Source organism: Rhinolophus sinicus, linkage group LG02 (genome assembly GCF_036562045.2).
Source record: "Rhinolophus sinicus isolate RSC01 linkage group LG02, ASM3656204v1, whole genome shotgun sequence".
Lineage (NCBI taxonomy): Eukaryota > Metazoa > Chordata > Mammalia > Chiroptera > Rhinolophidae > Rhinolophus > Rhinolophus sinicus.
The window spans coordinates 47246698-47267202 of record NC_133752.1 but is presented as its reverse complement, the minus strand read 5'-3'; the positions used below and the strand labels follow the sequence as shown (position 1 = coordinate 47267202).

General features: G+C 36.9%; 1 protein-coding gene across 5 annotated transcripts in view; it reads left to right on the top strand.

Annotated features, from left to right (window-relative positions):
- Positions 1-20505, top strand: part of ARHGAP24 (Rho GTPase activating protein 24) — a 697105-nt gene that overhangs the window by 544620 nt on the left and 131980 nt on the right. Inside the window, exon 1 of one of the 5 annotated variants that reach the window (XM_019731292.2) lies at positions 5881-6038. The exons of the other annotated variants lie outside the window; for them this stretch is intronic. The gene's annotated coding sequence lies outside the window, so the exon portion shown is untranslated. Of the gene's footprint in view, positions 1-5880; positions 6039-20505 lie in introns of those variants that run through there. 5 annotated transcript variants of the gene reach the window in all.

Genomic DNA, 20505 nt, shown 5'->3' with positions numbered 1-20505 from the left:
TAATGGTAGTAAAAGCTCTAAACACTGAATTTTTCCACTTACAGATTATAAGGATGGAAAATTAGCTTTGTCAAGAAATATTTTCAAAAATGATTGCTAAACTTCTTGAACTAGAGTTAAGTGCTTTCTTTCTTTCTCCCCTTCCCTTTCCTCTTTTCTCCTCCCCTCCCTTCTGCACCCTCCCCTCCGCTCCCTTCTTTCTACATGGTTGTAATGGTCATTGCAGAATATTTAGAAAATGAAAAAAGATCAAGAGGAAAATAAAATTACTATAATCTCACTACCTAGAGATAAAAAGCTGTTAACATTGTAATGCATATTTTTCAGATTTTTTTATACTATTAAATATTTATTACAAAATTCAGCTAACATTGCACGCACTATTTTCTAATATGTTTTCCTCAGTAAATGTACCATAAAATACCTTTAAAATCCTAACATGATGCTCTTAATTTCAATCATTATTGTACCTTGACATATGGATGTGTCTGAATTAAGATACATTAGGGGCATTGATGCTGATGTTTTTGAAGGTTTTACCCTGAAGGATCCAGTTGGTAGAAAACAGAACCCATGTTCCTGTATGTCCCAGGCTTCTGGAAGGAGCTCTTACTGAAGGCCTCTGGTTTAACAGCCACTGAGGCTGTAATCACCAGGCTCAGCCTGCCAGGTGGCCGAGAGCTCTTTCTGCAGATGACCTGACTACACGTCCTGTCATGCTCTGAGGGGTGACAATTGTACTGTAAGATTGCATTTTTACAGACATTTCAAATATCTCCCATGATCTTGAGTGCGCATTTTTAAATAACTTTAAATGCCCCAAAATTCCTTCCCCTGCATTCACAAAGTGATCGTATTCAGGTCCCCCCCTTCCCCTTTATTTATGCTCTTAAACCACTTGAATGTGTTTAGGAAAGCTTTCAGTAAAACCAGGACAGTGGTTCCTCACATTTTAGAGTAGAAAAACCATTAGTAGATCTTTTTGTATCCAGGAAAAAAAAATGTCATCCAGTAAAAAACAAAATTATATTTAAAAATACAGTAACTTATGACTGCTTAGGAGGTGTTCAATTTTATTTTATTTATATATAGATCATATAAATATCTTTAAGCATCCACACAAAATGAGAAGCTAAAAGCTTCCACATTTTGGATTACTAGTTTTCCCTAAATGACCTTCAGTGTTTTAACAATATTTGCTTCTCGTGACTAATATTCTCATGTGGAGCAGATTCTAGCCCTAAAAAAAGGCATCAAATTGAAGGGAGTGGCAGGGAAAAATGTGTTAGAAAAATATTTTTTCTCATCAGATTACAAACTAGAAACAACTCCATCCTACTCATCCCTGAAGCCAGTTCACCCTAAGTGGAAAGGTTCAAAGGACTGCAGTCTGCACCTCCTTGAATATCTGTGTGACGGTAAACATTACCCTAGGAGTCATCAAGAATGTATCATCAGTGGGCTAGGTAAAAGAACCAAACAAAAAACCAAAACATCTTATTTACTGTCTTCACCTCTCACTAATGTCAAGCCATGCTTCCACACACTTTCTTCTTCATACATTTCAACTTCAATTCAAGTTGCTTTTCTTTCCTTTTTTTTTTTTTATTATTAGTTTCAGGTGTACAAAACAATGTACTAGTTAGACATTTCACCCCTCACAAAGTGATAACCCCCTCCCCCCAATCTATTGCCCCTCTGATATCGTATATATCTATTACAATTCCATTGACTCTATTCTCTATGCTGCACTCCATATCCCGTGACTATATATAAATAAAATTATAGTTGACATATAACATTATTCAGCTTCAGCTTCATGTGTACAGTGCAGTGGTCAAGCATCTACACCATCCATGAAATGGTCTCCCTAATGAGACATGTGCCCATCTGACACCCTACCAAATCTTTACAACATTATAGATTATATTCCCAAACTGTCTTTCATATCCCCTTGGCAATATTGTAGTTACCAATTTTTGCTGTCTAATCCCTTCCCCTCTCCTTCATCCCCACCTGCCTCCCATCTAGCAACCATCAATTTTTCCTCTGTATCTCTGAGACTATTTCTGTTTACTTTGCTCATTTATTCAGTTCTTTAGATTCCACATATAAGTGAGATCATATGGTATTTGTCTTTCTCCGACTGACTTATTTCACTTAGCATAATGTTCTCTAGCTCCATCTATATTGTTGCAAATGGTAAGATTTCATCCTTTTTTATAGCTGAGTAATACTCCATTGTATAAATGGACCACAGTTTCTTAATCCAGTCATCTACCGATGGGCATTTTGGTTGTTTCCAAGTCTAAGGCAAGTTTCTTTTCAATGCGTGTTTCTAAGGTGAGGATCTCAAAATCCAACAGAAGAAATGAAAGTTCTGAAACCAAGAAAGGGAGGAAGCTATATGCTGTTATTTAACATGTGGAATTATGCTCTGTGAAACACTAGTTGTAGTGTTTGAAAAACAAAATATCTTAATGGGACAGTATAATAATTTGAAGAAAGTGCCAAAAACTGTTTTCATTTCTATTATTTCTCACCTGAGAGATAATTGAAAGCTTACTATAATAGTTCCTAATTTTTAAAAAACATATAATTCTGACTATGGTCATTTTTTTACCCTTTCTTTATTCAGAATTAAAATGGATTTGGAAATGAGAAAAAGCATCTTCACTTTGCCATATGTTATGTATGTCATTACAGGCTTCACAATGGATTGACTCTTTTTATTTTACTTGCTCTTTGGTTAATTATGATGCCACTAGAACAAGTGGGTTACAGTAAGTGTCAAAATGCATATTCTAAGCAAAAGTAGCAGTGAATTGAACACCAAACAGCTGAAGGACCCTCACCTTCTTTTATGAGGAGTTATTTGTTGTTTAGGATGCTGTTAGTGTTTCGTTTTTTTGTATTCACAATTTAACTTGAAAAATTGAAATGAAAGTATCTTCATTTATTCTTTCTCCTCACTATTTATTTTGACTTATTACTAACCTAGTGGTCCAGTTATATTTCTCTCTTTAATAAAAATATCTGAAACAAATTGAATCTATCTGCAAGCCTTCCAATTTGATAGTTTTCCTCTAAGGATAGATTTGGGGAGGGTGAGAAGGCTGGTTTTATGAAGGGATTTCGGATGGTGCACTTTACAGATGGGAATGTGAAAAGCAGAGGCAAGGTATAATCAAACAGTGGCATTCTCAGAAGAGATTGCAAAAATATGGGAAAAGAGGATGTAAGGCAGAAATAGAGGATTTGCTATGAATTGGTCTGCTGGCTTGCAGATACAATTTCAAGGTTTCTTTTACAGCTGGGAATGCCACTTAAAAAGGGGAGAGTAGAAACATATACCACATAGGATTACAGTTCAGACTCTGCCTCTAGCTTTAAGTAAAGTTGGTAGAAAGGACCCAGCAGTTTATCAACATGACTCTTCTACTGTACTCCAAACTACAGTTTTAAAAAAATGTCTTTATTGCTACATTTAAGGGTAAGAGAGTCCCTTGCTTCTTTGAGGGCATTGATGCTGGATCTAGTAATTTAAACAAATTAAAATAATGCATTGAGTGTAGGCTGATAAACGGAGTGGTATTTGGCTATAGAGAACGACCTCTGAATGTCTTCAATTTGAAGACAGGCAGAACAAAATTTTAAAAAAGAATTATTGGCATGTTTAACAAAATTGTGGTTTTTTTGTTTTGTTTTTTCTGTATCCTACAATGACTTCATTGTTTAAAAAAATCAAAATACGTTTTTCTGAAAATGTCTGCACTCTTTACATAAGTTCGTGTGCCTACTCAATACCCTTATGGAGTTTTCTTGGTAATTGTGTTTTTTCCTACCCCCACTATTTAAACTTTCTTTCATTTTCTTTCTGGGAAAGTTGTAACTTAACAAATTTACTCCAAATATGGGACTCTAGGCCATGCTGACCTTGACTGTAATTTGAGCTCCACTGCTCAGTGGTAAGTGTGCAGGCTAATTATCCTCATCTATGACATAGAAATAATACCAGCTACCTCGCAGGGTTACTGTATTAACTGAGATAATATTCATGAAACTCCCAGCCCTGTGTGTCTCATGAGACAGGTACTCACATTGTTCATCCCTTTCCTGTTCCCCACTGGTCTCCCTTATCTTGGTCCCCACCCCCCAACAACCTAATCTCTAAATAATGGGTACATAATTGTAGGAACATTAATATGAAGGCCCAGAAGCATTTGCTACTGAATTAACTCAGCAGCAAACTCAGCATTCCATCCCCAACCTTTCCCCTTCATTAATCCCCTGGGGGAGCCCCCTCAAACACAGGAGGACAGCAGGACACCAGACAAACTGTGACACCAGCCAAGCACATGAGCATTCTCTGTCAGGGTTTCAGCTGGTGTTGCTCTGCCTCAGAGACTGAGGAGCTCAGAGTTCCTGTCGCTCACTGTTAACTAACTCTGGCCATGTGCTCTCTGTCATCAAGACCAGCCACGAGGAGGACAGCAGTTCAATAAAATCCTGAATTCTATTTATAGCCCACTTGAAACAAACACTTTCTTGGGAAGCCCAAGGAATCCTCCTTGAAAACACAGAAAGTAATTCACTAGTCCCAGTACTAACTGGGACAATCCAAGGCAGGAAAATGCAATAAGTACATTTCTTTTCTGGCATACTACCATTTACAAAGCATTTTCTTCTATACATTGTCCCATTTCACTCTCACACCAACCCAGGAGGCGGACAAAGCAGACCCTAGTAACAAATCCTCATTTTACAGGTAACAAAACTGATGCCTAGGAGGTTCGATAAATTGCTCAAGTCCCAGAGCTGGGAACATTGGTGGTTGGCTGGATGGAGAAGGAGGGAAGAGGAAAGTGGCTTAAGAGTGAGAATAATTTCCTGTTAAAGCTATTGATCTAAACTTCAGTAAATAATTATATACCTATAAGAAAAAAATATAAGCTAAGAGAAATGTTTTATAATGTACTTACAAACTTAAAAATTGTTACTTTCACACTTCTCATAGGAAAACCAAAATATGGAAAATAAGACCCTAGAGAGACACTACAGGGAAAAATTTATAAACATGTTCATATCTGTCTATAACATATACATGCAGAATGATTATATTTTAGGCAAGAAATGCCTTCTTGAAACCTCTCCACAGTAAAATGTGAAATAGTCAAGACTAATCTTGAAAAAGATGGTAGGAATTTTTATTAGAAATTTTAATTGATTCTGCCAGTCATCTGAAATAAGTACACTTTTACTGTCTTTTTTATAAGGGGGGGATGCATAGTTCTACTATGTGTACAAAAAGCAAGCTTCATTAATATGAAATAGTTTATGGACCAGAAATGATTTTGCTCGTAAAAGAATTATTTTATTTTGATTTTGGCAATTACTTGAATTTTCTAAGACATTTCTTTAAGCCTTGTTACCTGGAAAGGGGTATGCAAAATTTTTCTGGCTTAAGAAGGATGTCTGGGCAATTAAAATAGCTACTGTGTGTGAGAGAGAGAGAGAGAGAGAGAGAGAGAGAGAGAGAGAGAGAGAGAGAGAGAGAACGCTAGCGCTAGTGCTTAAAGAGTGTGCCTGGGGTTGCTGGTTGGCTCAGTGCCATTTAGGGATTCTCAGATTTACTGCTTCTCTGACTATTGTCACAGCTCTGATTTATGGAGTTAAGAATGTCTTGAAAAGCAAGGTGTCTGGAGTTTAGGGTCTTTCCTTGATGGTTCCTTCTCTTCCCTGTATACCCCTTTTTTGCCCATTTCACCTTGTGGTGACCTTGCAGGACTCAGCGTTTTTTACCTGAGCCTAGTTGCTGGGGAGCCCACTAGTGCTGGAGAGAGAGCAGTGGTTTCCATTCCTGGGTGATGGAGTCATGGGAGTAACTGCAGCGAACCCACAGTTAGAGAGGGTAGGACCCGAGCTGGCTGGGCTAGAATGTGCTTTAAGCAGCGTAGGTCGGAGCAGCTGCTCTCTCTCCCAGCCTGCAAGTGCAGCCTGCATTTGTCACTGACCACTGAAGTGTGTGTTTGTGCAAGGTGAGAGCTGGGTGTTTTTCGTTAATTTGGAGACAAATTGCCAGGTATTGCTGTTGATTGTTTGTCATGATTTGGGGATATTTATATCACCACAAATTCAGGACCTGGACTGTGTATGGTTTTATTTATGCCCTTGTTTTCTGTCACGATCTATTCAGCTCTCCATGGTGTCAAATCGTGGCAACTAATTGGATATAGTGCTGTTCTTATGCTGAAATGTGATCAGTTTGGTGCTGTTTTCTTGGATTCTTTCGTTAATTGCTACTGCCAAATGATATAGCTGTTCATATACAAAATCCCAGTGCTGATTTGAAAGCATGTGGAAACTGCTTCAGATACAAATCTGAATTGCTATTTTTTTGGAGTACTTGCTGCAGTGTATTCTTTACTTCACCCACATTTTAGTGGTTAAAACTTTGGAGAGAGCAGAGTGCCTAAGGGTCTGATCTGGTGATAAAAGTAACATGGGAATTTCCTGTATTTTTGCTTGCCAAAATGAAAACTTGTGCTTGGCCATTAAATGGTGTGTGTATGTGTGTGTGTGTGTGTGTGTGTGTGTGTGTGTGTGTGTGTTAAAAACAAAAAAAGAAACGAAAAAATGAGAACTAAAAGAAAACAATATTATATTTTGATGTACTTACAAATAACTTAATCAGCGTATAAAGCTTTTGTTATCGGCTTACTTGAATTTTGGAGCTTCACATTTTGTGTACACAAGGGCAGTGCAGTGCAGTGTGCACTAGTCATGTGGGGACATGGGTGTGTACTCACAGTCAGTACAGCAGGAATTCTGCATATGCTCTGGGTAAACTGCCAGGCCTTAATCTTGCACCAGCTTTGTGTGTTAGCTACTCAACCGAACCTATACAAAATATGAAGGAAATACATTGTATTGTTGCATCTAAATAAATATATAGGAGATTTGTATTCATGAAACACATGCCTAGAAAAGGGAAATGTGTGGGAATTTGGTATTGTATAAATAGGGTAATAAAAAGTTAGAAAAGCTACCAAATTTTTAAGTGAAGGAAAAAGATAGTACGTTAAAATGAGGAATGATTGCGATGGAATATCAAAAAGTACGTAAACTGCTCAAATATTTAAGTCTAATGAAAGAACAATAGCATATTTAAGGAAATTCAGAGTCAGCAGAAATGAAGCCAAGAGCAAAAATTCTCAATAAAATACGTTGTCAACCGATGGAATGTACTTATCTGTCTAAATTAATTTGAATTCTGTTGCTGAGATTGACAAAACTAGAATTTTTAAAAACGTAAATGTTAAAATTTTGTTTAAAATTGGTCTCCATTTGGGTAGACTTTGAAAACTAATAGAGTAAAATAAATTATATTAAAATGCAGTGAACACCGAAATTGTTCAAAACACTTAACAAACTAACATACAACATCAAAATCATTCATTCTACTTTTGAATTATGTCAGTTTAGAAAGAAGAGTCTAATATTCTTAACTAGAATGTCACCTGTTTCTACATACACATGGACTGCTAAGTTCCTTGCACACTCTTCACAGTTTCTTGCTTTCAGACTCTGTTAGAACACTGTAGATGTGAGCAGAAAATACCTGACTCTCACATTGTCATGCTTTCTTTGGGAGTGAAGAATAGCAATAGTTTCCTTTGATAGGTAGGGAACTTGGGGTGTACAAAAAATTGATAATTGGTCTTTCTATATTGGAATCTACACTAGCTTGGCTTTTCTGCTTCCAAGATCTAAAATTTGGCTACTTCTTTAAAATGGTTTAACATGACTTTATCACCATGACTGAAAATATGTGATGGAGAGCCTCTTAACACTGTTTTATAAACACAAGAGGATGTGCATCTCTATGATGATTGCAGCCCAATGTGTTCAAATGTGGTGCCCATCTGTCCCCATGATTACCTTCCATACAAAAAGACCAGAAACTTACTCATCTATTTGATGAAACACAGTCAGTGTAAACAGCCAAGAAAAGCCTTGAATAGAGTCTGCATTTATTCTTTAGATAACTGGCTTACTGTGACACGCAAAGAGGTTTAAGAAGGTTTAGAGATTATACGTACTGACCTTAAAGCACATGCCAGTCTGTTCAAACACATTTATTTCCATGTGATTAAACTCTCCTAGTTAAAAAAAAAAAAAAAAAGGTTCGCCTTTATTCATATATTTGGTAAGTATCCCTAATTTTTTAAAAAGCTTAAACTTGTTAACACATTGTGTTCTTGCTCCCTCTCTTTCTTCTTTCAGCGTTATACTTTAGTCTAGAGTTTAAATATACTAAGTCCTTAATTTACTAAACCTTCTTCCTTTAGACGTACACTCAATCTGTTCACCCTGGGCAAGAAAGCAATTATAGTTTATCTCCTGGGACTGGGTGGGGAGAAACCCACCCCCTTGAGATCAAGAGATCACTGTCCCCTCTATGAGCAGGAAATTAGGGTTATTAGTGGGAAAGAATGGGATAAATGGCTGCCAGGCAGGGAATGACCTTGTGTGTCATGCCTAGCATTTCTGCTGCTCATGCTTTCTTATTCGTTTACTCTCTAACTAGGCTTGGAAACCTTTATCAACAATTGTTTACACATACTGACATAGTTACACTTTCACAAAGACTTTTGATAAATTGAGATTAAACATGATTGCAGTACATGGGCTTGGCTTAAAGTGGTATCAGCTGTTTTTGTTTCTTTACCTTAGCATTAAAGTAATTAAGTGTTATTTTGCCTACTAACTCCTCCCAAATAGTGTAGATTCCCATGAAGTAATGAGCGCTCACACAACTATAACTTCCAGTGTACTAATGGCAGGCCTGGGTGACTTGGAGACAAGACACATGGAAGGCAGGGTGTGTGATATGACTGTTCCTCTGGTAGAATGTCCCTTTGAGGCCAGTCACTGGGCTCCTTAGTAGAGCCCTGGGCTGCGAGAACTTGGCAGCTGGGTAGGAGCAGATGGCAGCAGATGATTCTCCATTGGAGACAGAGACTAAAAACATTTTCTACAAGTCTCCTCAAGAGGTCTGCCTCATTTGTTTTGAGTCCAGTGTGTTGTCTAAGTTAATGGAATGGGTAGAGTCTGGTTTTTAGAAGATGGGCCCAGATTGCACCTGCCTGCCGTCCTTGGCCACCACAGGAAGTATCCACCAAAGTAACTTATCTCAAATATTTATTTTTATAACCAATACAATCCCTGCTTTTTAAACCTTAAATTATGTCTTTTCAGACAGACTTTAAATCTGATTCCATTGTCTACCCAGGGCCTCCTACCTCACACAATTAATACATTTTAACAAATACCAATAGCCAATTAAACTCTTTACATTTTAATAGCCAAACTATTCTCATAAATATATAATTCAAATAATCACTTCAAGACAACTTCCAAATATTTCTAATGGCCAAGAAACCATCAATTGGAAATTATTGCAAAGTTTCCTAGTATAGGCATATTGGAGCTTAAGGGAAAGTTCAAGACTTCTGTTCCAAAAAAATAAAAAGATACTTTTATATGTACTCTTCTGATAGAATATTGTGAAGATCAGTCAGCATGCTTTGACTATTTTGATGATAAAGTATAAAACACATTGGAGGCTTTGTGTTTTCTAAGTCCTGTTCTCTTGTAGAATGAGTTTCATTGACTGATAACTCTTATAAGAACACATATCACTGTATTAATAGGGATTATTTTGTAGCTGTAAGAAGTATCTTCTTTAGAAGTTTATGTAAGAACTGCGTTTTTAAACGTCGGTTTTATTATTATTCAGGTATAGTGAGACCAACAGATCAGGAGATGTTTTCCATTGGAAAGGCAGTTTGTTAGTCACAGTTTCCAAGAGGAGGAGACATGTCATGCCATGCCATGTGGGAGAGAGGCACATGAGGAAGCACCGGGGTTGGTCAGGAGGCAGGGGGAGAGAGGAGCAAACATGGGTAAGCACCTTTATTGTGGTTTCCTTGGGAAGGACAAGGTAAGGCAGGGTAAGACAGGTAAGGCTTAGGATTTGCCAGTTTGAATAATTTCATCAGGCTCTAAGACCTTAAGGGCTATTTCTAGTCTCTGAGTACCTGGCTCTGGGGTGTTTAGGGCAGTCAAGTAGTGGTCCAGAGTGTGAGAGCCTTGTGAGAGCCAGAGAAAGCTGTTGGGGCATGGGCTCTAGGTTGGTTTCTTTGCATATGAAAGGCATGGCTCCTGGGTGAGGCTCTACTATCTTTAGGCATTGGCTAGCCTTGGGAGGGGCAGTCCCTCCAGGGTCAGCAAAACCCAAGATGTCAAAGCATCAGAAATGCATAAAATAAAAAGGCATGACTAATACAAATTAACACCCAAACAGGAATAGAATACTTAGCGTCATTTTGCCAAGCGTGGTATTCACCTGGTGAGTCCACTATGGACAACAATCTCTTATAACCAATGTACCACATTCATTCAGGTACCCCTCCTAGTGAGTTCAAGAAAGGAATTTGTTTCATTTGTTTTTCATTTTTAAATTCAATGCTTTAAAACACCAAAAAAGTTGAAAATCAATGAATTCTCTTTGCTGAATAATTACGTACATTTTACTTGTCCCACACAGGTTTGTGTTATTTGATTTAGAGACTAAATGCTTCCCCATTAGGGTTCTGGTAAAACCCTCACTTACCCTAGAATTATCAAAGGAATTTTCTCTTTGCACATTCACCATTCACCTTTGGTTGGAATCATCTTCTGGCACGCACCTAGTTAATAAATAATTGCTAAATAAACACATAAATGATTAAATCAACCAAACATAATTTTCTTCGCATTCCTTAAGAGTCTTTTACACTGTTTTTAGTCTGCCCTTCCTGTTAAAGAAATTCAGAAAAGTAAAATATGTTGATTATTCTGCTCAAACAAAAACTGAATCTTCTATCATTTAACAATATAAACAACCCTACCCTTATAAGCAAACAGGAGATGTAGCAAGGAACATGCATAAATGGAGCAGCAATTCATAATGTCCCCCACTCCTCAAGTCAGTAGCAATGCACAGAGGAATCAAAGAATTTTTAATAGCTGAATAGGATAATTTATAAAATTAGAATATATCAACATGATGGAAATTAATCCATCATCCAGGAAGAAGAAACCTCAGCATTATGGTGTTTTTCATTGTTTCTCCGTTTTGTTTCCAAACGTTTATGAAAGGAGAAAGCATACACGTGGTGTTTCAATGGAAATGGAATTTTTAACTCTCCCTTTTTAGAGTCTCCATTTTAGTTACTGAAGTTTCTTCTCCACAGGAATTTAGTGGATAATAAAGATGGAATTTTGAAACAGGGGGGAGAAAGATTTTTGAATCTACAATAGGTATTAGTACAACTAGATAGCCATAGAATAAAAAGGTTTATCCCTTACACTAAAATAAATTCTAGAGAAGTTGAAAATTCAGGTGTAAGATATGAAACCATGTGCTTTGGTGGGCTAACTTGACCAGCGGAGGTGCCATACCCACCATGGCACTAAGCAGCCAGGAGGGACAGGAGAGGAAATAGCATCCTGCAGCTTGAGGGGTGCCTACTCTTGGTGGCAATCACGGCAGTTACCATAGCAGAATAGAGGTGTCAAAAGTCCTTCTTTCTTTATACCATCTGCCCCATCATCCTCTATGTCTTTCAGGCACTCAAGCTTCTGACATAAAGGCAAGCAAAGAAGATCTAAGTAGCAATCACTCATTTCTTTTCAAATTTTTAAAACTTTTTATGTGAAACTATGTCTATGTTTCCTTTAGCTTTTCTTAACTTACTTACAAATTTTTAAATTACAGTTGAAATACAATATTATATTAGTTTTAAATGTCTAACATAGTGGTTAGACATTTGTATGACTTATGAAGTGATCACCCTGGTAAGTTTAGTACCCATCTGACTCATTTCTTTTTTAATTCAAAGCTGATGCTTTGTGTTTTATCCTGAGGCCAGATGAGTATTAGGGGAAAACTGTAGATTGATTTCTTACTCTTAACTCTTCTGATTCCTAAACCTGACACTTAACTGAGGCCTCAAAATGCCGTCACTCTCTGGTATCTGCAAGTTTCTGATTTATGATTTCCAGTGCTATGACAAGGGAATGAGACTCTGTCAAGGGTGTGCTGGACCTTCTGAATTGTTCTCAGACTAGATTGAACTGATTCCAAAAGCTCTCAAAGGGCGTGTGCTTGGTGGGGAGCAAGAAAGTTTTTTTTTAGGGTTGCTGGATTCTTTCCTGTTTTTCACTTCCTATTCCTCTAGTTAATTTCTTTATCCTGGAATTCCTCCCCTCTCATTACCTCTTATACCACCTCACACCATCCTCTGACCTAGATAAAAGAAACACTTATGTCATTCACGCTAGGATTCTTAGACTGACAGGCTGTTTGGAGCAATGTGCAATGTTCCTAGTAACAGATTAAAGCAAATCCACAGCACTTCAAAAGCCTGCAGACATTGAAAAATCACAGAGGACTACCTAGTTATATTTGGAACTTCTGCTCTGTGGATTTGTATTAGTTAAGAAACCCAGAAAAGTTTTAAGCATTCTTTTTTTTTTTTTTTTTGGTTTATTTTTAATAGAAACTTGGAAGGTACAACCAGTTTCTAAAACGGTCATGGAGAATTTAGTCAAGGCACTGAGAATGACTGCCAAATGTGTCTATGCTAAAATTTGAAAGTAGGGCATATAAAGTTCACTGGCAGTTACAGAAAAAAGGTGATTTTAATTATCAGGAATATTTATATTCATTAAAAACTCAGGCACTAGGATCAGCTAGACCTGTTTTGAAATCTATGAACGAGTTGTTTGACTACAGGAATCGTTTAACCTTTTAAGCCTCAGTTTTTACATCTGTAATATTATTATAAGTCACGTACTTTGAGGTTAAAATGATAAAATATGTATATGGGCTTGTCTGTAGTAGAGGGAATAATCAAAAAGCTAATCAGTATAGATTGTGAATAGAAATCTTTTTGCAAATAGGATAGCTATGATTTTGTGGTTGAGTGAATTTTTTTCTGTATCAGGCAAAAGGATAAAGTTGGGGGAAGTTATCAGAGAGAACAAGGGAAAAAATAGTGAAAGCTAAAACAGGGTAAATCTGACCATCACAGAAAGGAGATCTGATTATCATTGTATGTAATATCCCTCCATGGGGCCTCACGCAGTATCTTACTCAGAGCCAGTGCTTATTATTTATGCTTGAAGAATGAATGGGTAAAAGAAAGAAAGAGATGGTAAGAGTTATGGTGGAGAGAGGTGGAAGGTTGCATAAAACAATAGTTAAAAACACTTCCAAGATGTTCTGTGTGAAGTATACTGTGTCGGTCAGATTTATCTACTATACTGAAAAAACAACAACAACAGACAACAAACTAAGAAGAACAGGTATGTTGACTACACAGTATGTTCTTTATCACAGTCCATAAAGTAGAGAGAGTGAGAAACCAGTGTTCTTTGAGCACACAGAGGAATGACACATCTGTCAACTCTGAGAGATAGAGATCCATGAAGTCAGCATGGTTTCTGGTAAAAGTCAAAAGGTGAACTCAGAGCCTGAACTGGAAAGACCATTAATTTTAAAGAAATGTCAAAATGGGATGAGGTCCTCAACATAGAAGAGTCTTTGGCATTTGGTGAGGGACAAATGTTTATCATCCCTTGCTTTGCTTTATTTAGTTTTCCCAGGCCTTGCCCTTAAATGCCAATAACTCCCCCCATTTATTGTGAAAACACAAACACTCCTACATTTTTTCCAAACACCCCTTGAAGGAGTGGTACCATTCCCAGTTGGAAAACATGGAAAGTATAAAAATAGGATGAACTATTGGCCAAGTCAACAACTTAACACCATTGACTTTCATCGATCTCTTTTAATGTGAAACAAAGCTCTATAATACTTTGTAAGTAATTTGTCATTTTGATGAGGAATGTATTTGGATCATCTTTGGTTGGTGTGAGGCTGATTTGTAGGAACCCATCATCTCACTAGTGAATGAGATTAGTTTACTTCATTCTTGCCTACACCCTCACATAAATCTACATGTTGTTTTTTTCCTACTTGTATACATGCAAGCCTAATAACTCTCATAATGTGGTTTTTAAAACACTGATTTTTTGTGGGAAAATAATGGCTTTACAAATAAAAGTAATTGGTAGCCCTGCTAATGAAAAGCAAAGGATGTACAGAAGTAGAATTCAGTGGGAATTCATAGACAACAGCAGTTTTGAATAAATTATGGAATTCAAGTTTGGCAGGACTGGTAATCAATGTCAAAATGAATCCACCAATTGTGCTATAAAACAATAGCAACAACAAGAAAAAGTGATTGTAAAATTGTTTTCCTGCCTTTATAATTCACTTTAGGTGTATATTTACAAAATTATCAAGGGTGCCACCCCGTTTTTTTAGTTACGTTTCATTTTCTGATGGAAATGATATACTATAGGTGTATTTGAGTATTTAGAGATTCATGAAAATTTCAGGATACGTCCCTTGAGAGTGTTCAGAGTCAAGTTTCTTGATTCCTAAGGAGAACTAACAATAGATAGCTTAAACAATACATTTAACCAGTTTCATGATCAACACCTGCGACGACTATAGGTCACACTTCCGTCTCAGGCAACCCTACGAAACATGGCCGACCCCTTTGTGTTACCTTATCTGTGTGCGGAATGTTATTCTCACATTCCTCATGGGTACTAAGTTTAGTGGTGCACTGAAATTTTCCGTGTGTGTCAGAGACGAGAAAGAAGAGGTGTCCGGGAAAAGCTGTTAACACAGTAGCTGTATTACTTCCCCAAGGCTGTCGTAACAAAGTTCCACAACTGAGTGGCTTAAACAATACAAATGTACTGTTGTTCAATCCCATCTCACACTTCTGGAGGCCAGGGGCCTAAAATCAAGGTGTTGGCAAGTCAACACTGAAGTTATGGGGGAAGGATCTGTTCCAGGCCTCTCCTAGCTTCAGGTAGCCTCAGGCATTCCTTAACTTGTAGATACCTGTAGCTGTCTTCTCCCTGTGTCTTTACATCACCTTCCTTCTGTGAGTATCTGTCTGTGTCCAATTTTCCCCCTGTTTTTGATACCAGTCATATTAGATTAGAGCCTACCTTATTGACCTTGTTTAATTATCTCTGTAAAGACCCTCCTTATTTCCAAATAAATTCAGTCTGAAGTACTGGGAGTTAAGACTTCAACATACCTTTTTTTTTTGGTGGTGGTGGTGGGGGGGGGGGTGGCACAATTCAAGCTATAACATTGGCCCAAGAGAGGGGATGGATGATAGGCGAGAACCTAGGAAAATTCAGAGTCCAGGACAGCTGCTTTATTACCTCCGTGATGTTCGAAGTGTGATCAGCAGACCAGTGGCATCAGTGGCATCTCAGAGCTGGTTAAGAATTAGGAATACAGAACCTCAAGCCCCACCCAAGGCCTGCTGAATCAGAATCTGCACCTTTACCTAGATCCCCAGATGTTTTGTTTGTACATTCAAGTTTGAGAAGAGCTGTTCTAACTCACAGAATAAATGCTCCCTCCTCAAATGACAAGAAGGAGAACAAAAAAGAACAACAACAGTGTTTATGTGCAGAGGCGCCATTAATATGTGCACATAGCAAGTATGGGCCTTATGCCAGCATACATACGGCACAGCCATTTTTAAATGAAACGCTGATCTCCGGGGATGGTTTTAGGAGTTAAGTTTCAATTATCATTAACTTCCTTTATCGTATAATAACCCTCGGGAGTGAGCTCCAGATCATCATATACTATAGAGAGAGCTCAAATTCTTTTTCCTACACTTACTTTGCTTGTATAAGTTGCTTCTTTTCTGCCAATCTGGTCTATAATTAGAGTTGACCCAGCTAGCTGAGTCATACAACTTAATCCTGAAATAAGGCCCACTGAGGAAAAAGGTTTCCTCCCAGTACTGGGGGAAAGACAGTTGAGTTTATCGCATCGTCTTCAAAGTGATTAAAAACATGTGAATTCTTCCTTCCTTTACGTCTGCCGTTTCTGTCCCATAGTCTTTGTGCTTCCCTAAAATTGTAATTCAGCCAGAAGTTGTGGTTGTAGAGCCAATGTTAAATGCAGACAAATGGAAAAATAAAAATTTTAAAATAAAAGAGGCAGAATTAAACTTTTTCCGGGAGTCAGCTTGGGCAAATTCTTATGATAGTTAAGGAAAAAAATACAGCTCCCTACGACGAACTCTGAGGGCACAGTTCTCATGAGGGTGGGGACTTGCCGTCACATACGATTGTCCACAGAATTAAACTATGCTCAGGAGGGATCTGCTCCCCTAAAATCCAGGATAGCAGCGAATATGCGTCATGAACTATATTCTGATTTCTTTAAAACTGCCTTGCTGTGAATGACATTGTAGATAAATTTCCCTACATGGGAATAAACCTTTGTAACTGACAATTAGAGAGCTCATGATAATGATTGTGCCATCTTCTCTTGAGATCTATACTTGGTTTAGATTCCTAGATAAGTATTGGTGTTTCTGATCTGTTAGCTTTATCTACATAGTAAGCAGTAAAACCATACTTTAAAAATGTACTAGTGGCACCATTTAATGGTCTTGATCATACTTTCTGCCAACATTCTTCATTGGATTTTTAAAATGTTGAGACAGAACATGTATTGTTACTATGTGCCAGCCACTTCCCTAAGTGCTTTGCGAGTACATACTTAAACACTTAATTCTCACAACAGTGCTGTAAATTACAGATGAAGAAATTATGCAGATGAGGAAAGTTGTACGGATGAGGAAATTGAGGCAGACAGAGGTTGTAAGTTGCTATGTGAATTAATGTCAGAGTCAGAATTCCAGATCTCATTCCAGAGACCATGTGCATAACCATTGTGGATACTGCCTGTCAAGAGAGACAAGGTACAATTCTGAATATCTTATTAAAAGGCCAAAATAACTACTTTAAAATATGTTTTTGAAATCTCTTTTATTGCACAGACAATTATTACTGCAGATGTGCCTCCCTCTTCTTTTGGAACTATGTCTTTTCTCTAGTGATATAGTTTAGGCACATTCCCTTTAACGTATAAACTAAATGAAATGTTTTCCATACCTTTCCCGTCTCACTAACTCCATATCCTCTGCATTTAGCTTTGCATGTACATGCTCTCTTCTTTATTCATATGAGGACACACCTTGGATGTTTCTGCTCTTCTTCTCCTTGCTTCTGCCTCTGGCAGAACTGAGCTCCTTGTTTTTGTTTGTTGTTGTTATTCTGGTCTACATGCAGTTCTAACAAAAATTATAGGTCAGTTGCCACCCCCCAAGCATGGTCCATGCCCTTCTCATCAACAACTAATTATCTTAAATGGCACCTAACAAATGTTTGATACCAGCTTAATTCCAGATGGATAGGGAAGCACAATAATGACAGTGGTCGCTACTCAAGAAAAATAATTACATAAATTATGTTAAACATGAAAAATAGCAATTTGTAAATATGTATTGCTTAACAAGTTTTGCTTTCAGGTAACTTTCTTAAAAAGGAAAGTGTATATAGTACATATAGTACTGAGTAGAATTTGGATATCGGTGGATAGAGACTTTCTAGTGGTGGATACATGTTATCAATAATGCTTATCCAAACTTGAGTCCCTGATAACAGTGTTTATGTTCACATAGAACTTCTTTATCCCTGCAGGTAATACATTACACCTGTGTTTGTCTGATGATAATTCCAACATTTTTGAGAATAAAATAAATTTGGGAATTAAGTAATTTCACTCTGTTGACCGAGCAGATGCAAAATAAATACTTTTAACTGGAGTTTTTAGAAGCTATAAAGCACCTTTTAAAGAAACTTTATAGCTTCTGAGTTACTTTAAAAAGGGACTCTAAAGAAATTCTGTGACCTGTATCTGTTTGGAGAAAACAGAACAAAACAAAAACAAACAAACAAACAAACAAAGACATGACAGAATAAACTTAAGTAAACAATTTAAAAAAATTAAGAAAACTAGTGCCAGTTTCACAGTTACTCAGAGGAATCACTTTTTTTGAATTGCATTTTAAGTCTTGCCTTTAAACAGTGATCTTGTGTAATTTTAAAAGTCATGAAAAAGAGCTAAACTTCAGATTGGACTCTGGGCCCCACAGCCACGCAAGATGTGATGAACCAAGTGGCCCTGTGCACAGAGCATTGCAGTTGGCCTGCCCTACTCCACCTATTCGTCACATATTATTTGTTTCATATGATTTGTTTCTCACTCATAACTGTTGTAGATACAAGGCTTTGAATATTTAGCAGGATTGGTCCTGATGGCTATGGTTCTGGCTTTGCAAAAAGAAAGGAAGACCATAGAGTGTGAAATTTTTAAGAGATAAACATCCTACCTGTGATGGACCAACACTATTAAAATACAGCTTCTCTAAAACAAAATTCAAATATGAGTTATTTTGTATTGTGACACAGCTTGCTGGTAATGGTCCTTAAGTTCTCTTAAAGCCATCATGTTCACCTGATCCAAAGGAGACAGCATGTTACAGTGTCCCATGGATGAAGAGTGGAAACACATAGATGCATTAATTATGCAATTAGACAATTATCAACTTATCAAATACGGAACTGTTGATCATTTTAGGTGCCTTATTTGATTTTAGTCTCTTCGTTATGGATGCCAATTAAGTGTTACTAAGATTATATACATGGAGACATGAAAGTAGCTACTTTAATATCTAATACAGAAACCACAAAGGATTTTTTTTTATTTACCTTAGTTCTATTTTAGACCTACATATTATTAGGTTTTAAATGAGATCTAGAAAAGTTGTCCAGTAGAATATTTTCTTTCAGTAGAGCCTATTTCTATATGCTCACTAGAATACACCTATAAAAAATTTATTGTATTTCATGATGAAAAACACCCTCAATGAGACTGGATTTATAGAAGTAAGAATAGAAGTTAGAATGGGGAAGGTATCTATCAATTCATCTGAATGTCTATATATTTTTTAACATTTTTAAGTGGATAATTTGTGGTCAAAGACCAGATAAAAGAGGAACTTTCTTCCACAATTGATGTTCCAAGTATTTGGCCAAAGAGAGAAAAAGTACATAGTAGTCTCTTGCAATTCAAAATTCCTTACTCTTGAAATGGGTGAGGTTGAGTCCCCATTAATACAGCATCTAAGACAGAGGGTGGATCCTTTGCCATTTTTGAGTTTGTTTGTTTGTTTGTTTGTTTGTTTGTTTGTTTAGTATGGGAGGATTTACTGAACTGAATAGGATCAAGCCAAATAACATGTCACAGTTCTTTGTGCCAGCCACATTCATACTTTTTCTAAATCTTTCTATATTTGTATTTTGTTTACTAATTGGGCACACTTTCAAGTCATATTATTAGGCAAGAAAGCTTGAGGTCATTATTCTAATTCAAGCTTATATCTCAAGGCTAGTGATTGAAAACTGTACAAATGTTTGAAGAGGAACTGTCTCTCAACTTACAAAATGTTACTAAAATGATTTTCAAATATTAAAGGCGGTAGGGATTTTGCAATTCTTCACCTTTTTCCTAGAGAATTCATTCATTCTGGCATATATCTTTTCATTTCATATTGCTGTATATTCTTGAGGTGTAATGTGTTATAAAACTGTCTATTGTAATTAATTTCATGCAGCTTTAAGACAACTGATATTTGGTTAATATGAATGAGAAACAATTATATCGTTTTAAGTCTGTTAAAATAAGTACACATGTTTTTCAACATTTGTATAACTTTAGTTAAAATATATACTTTCAAAATGCATGTCTGTGTGCCTTTCAATACAAATTTTTGACGTATTTAAATGATATTTAAGATAGGAAGAATGGGTAGATTTTTAAACTCTGAAATCAACTACAGATGCTTCCTATTTTAAGCAAATACAGTGCATTACCGTTTCCTATTTCTGGATAGGAAATGGATAAAGGCAGAGGATGTCATTATTATCTTTAACAATTATTATTTATATTTAATAATTATAGTTCATGTAATTCCACATTTTCAGACAAGTTCTTCAAGGAAGAAATAGTGATGGAAGACTTCTCCTGTTGGAGATTTTGAACTCCAATAACTTGGGGCTTGTGTGTGATTGAGATGATAAAAATAATGACACTAGACATTTATTTACCCAGATATGAACCTATAAAGTAGTCATAGTATCATTTCTATTTTACAGCAAAGGAAACAAATGAGTTTTATAGAGGTGGAATTTAATTCACCAGCTATCAAATAGCACAGTTTGAGTCCAAACTCAGTTGACCTTGCGACCAAAAAGGCCAGGGCCTCTTAAATTCTTGTTTCATCAGCCCTCATCAGTTCAATTTTACAAACTGCCAAGGAACGTCGTGCTGATGCCTAGGCCTCTGTAATGCTGCTGAATGGAAAGTGGTCCCTGCATGTGTTTTATATACAGGTATGCTCAGCTGAGGTAAAGGAAGAAATTCTCACCACCATT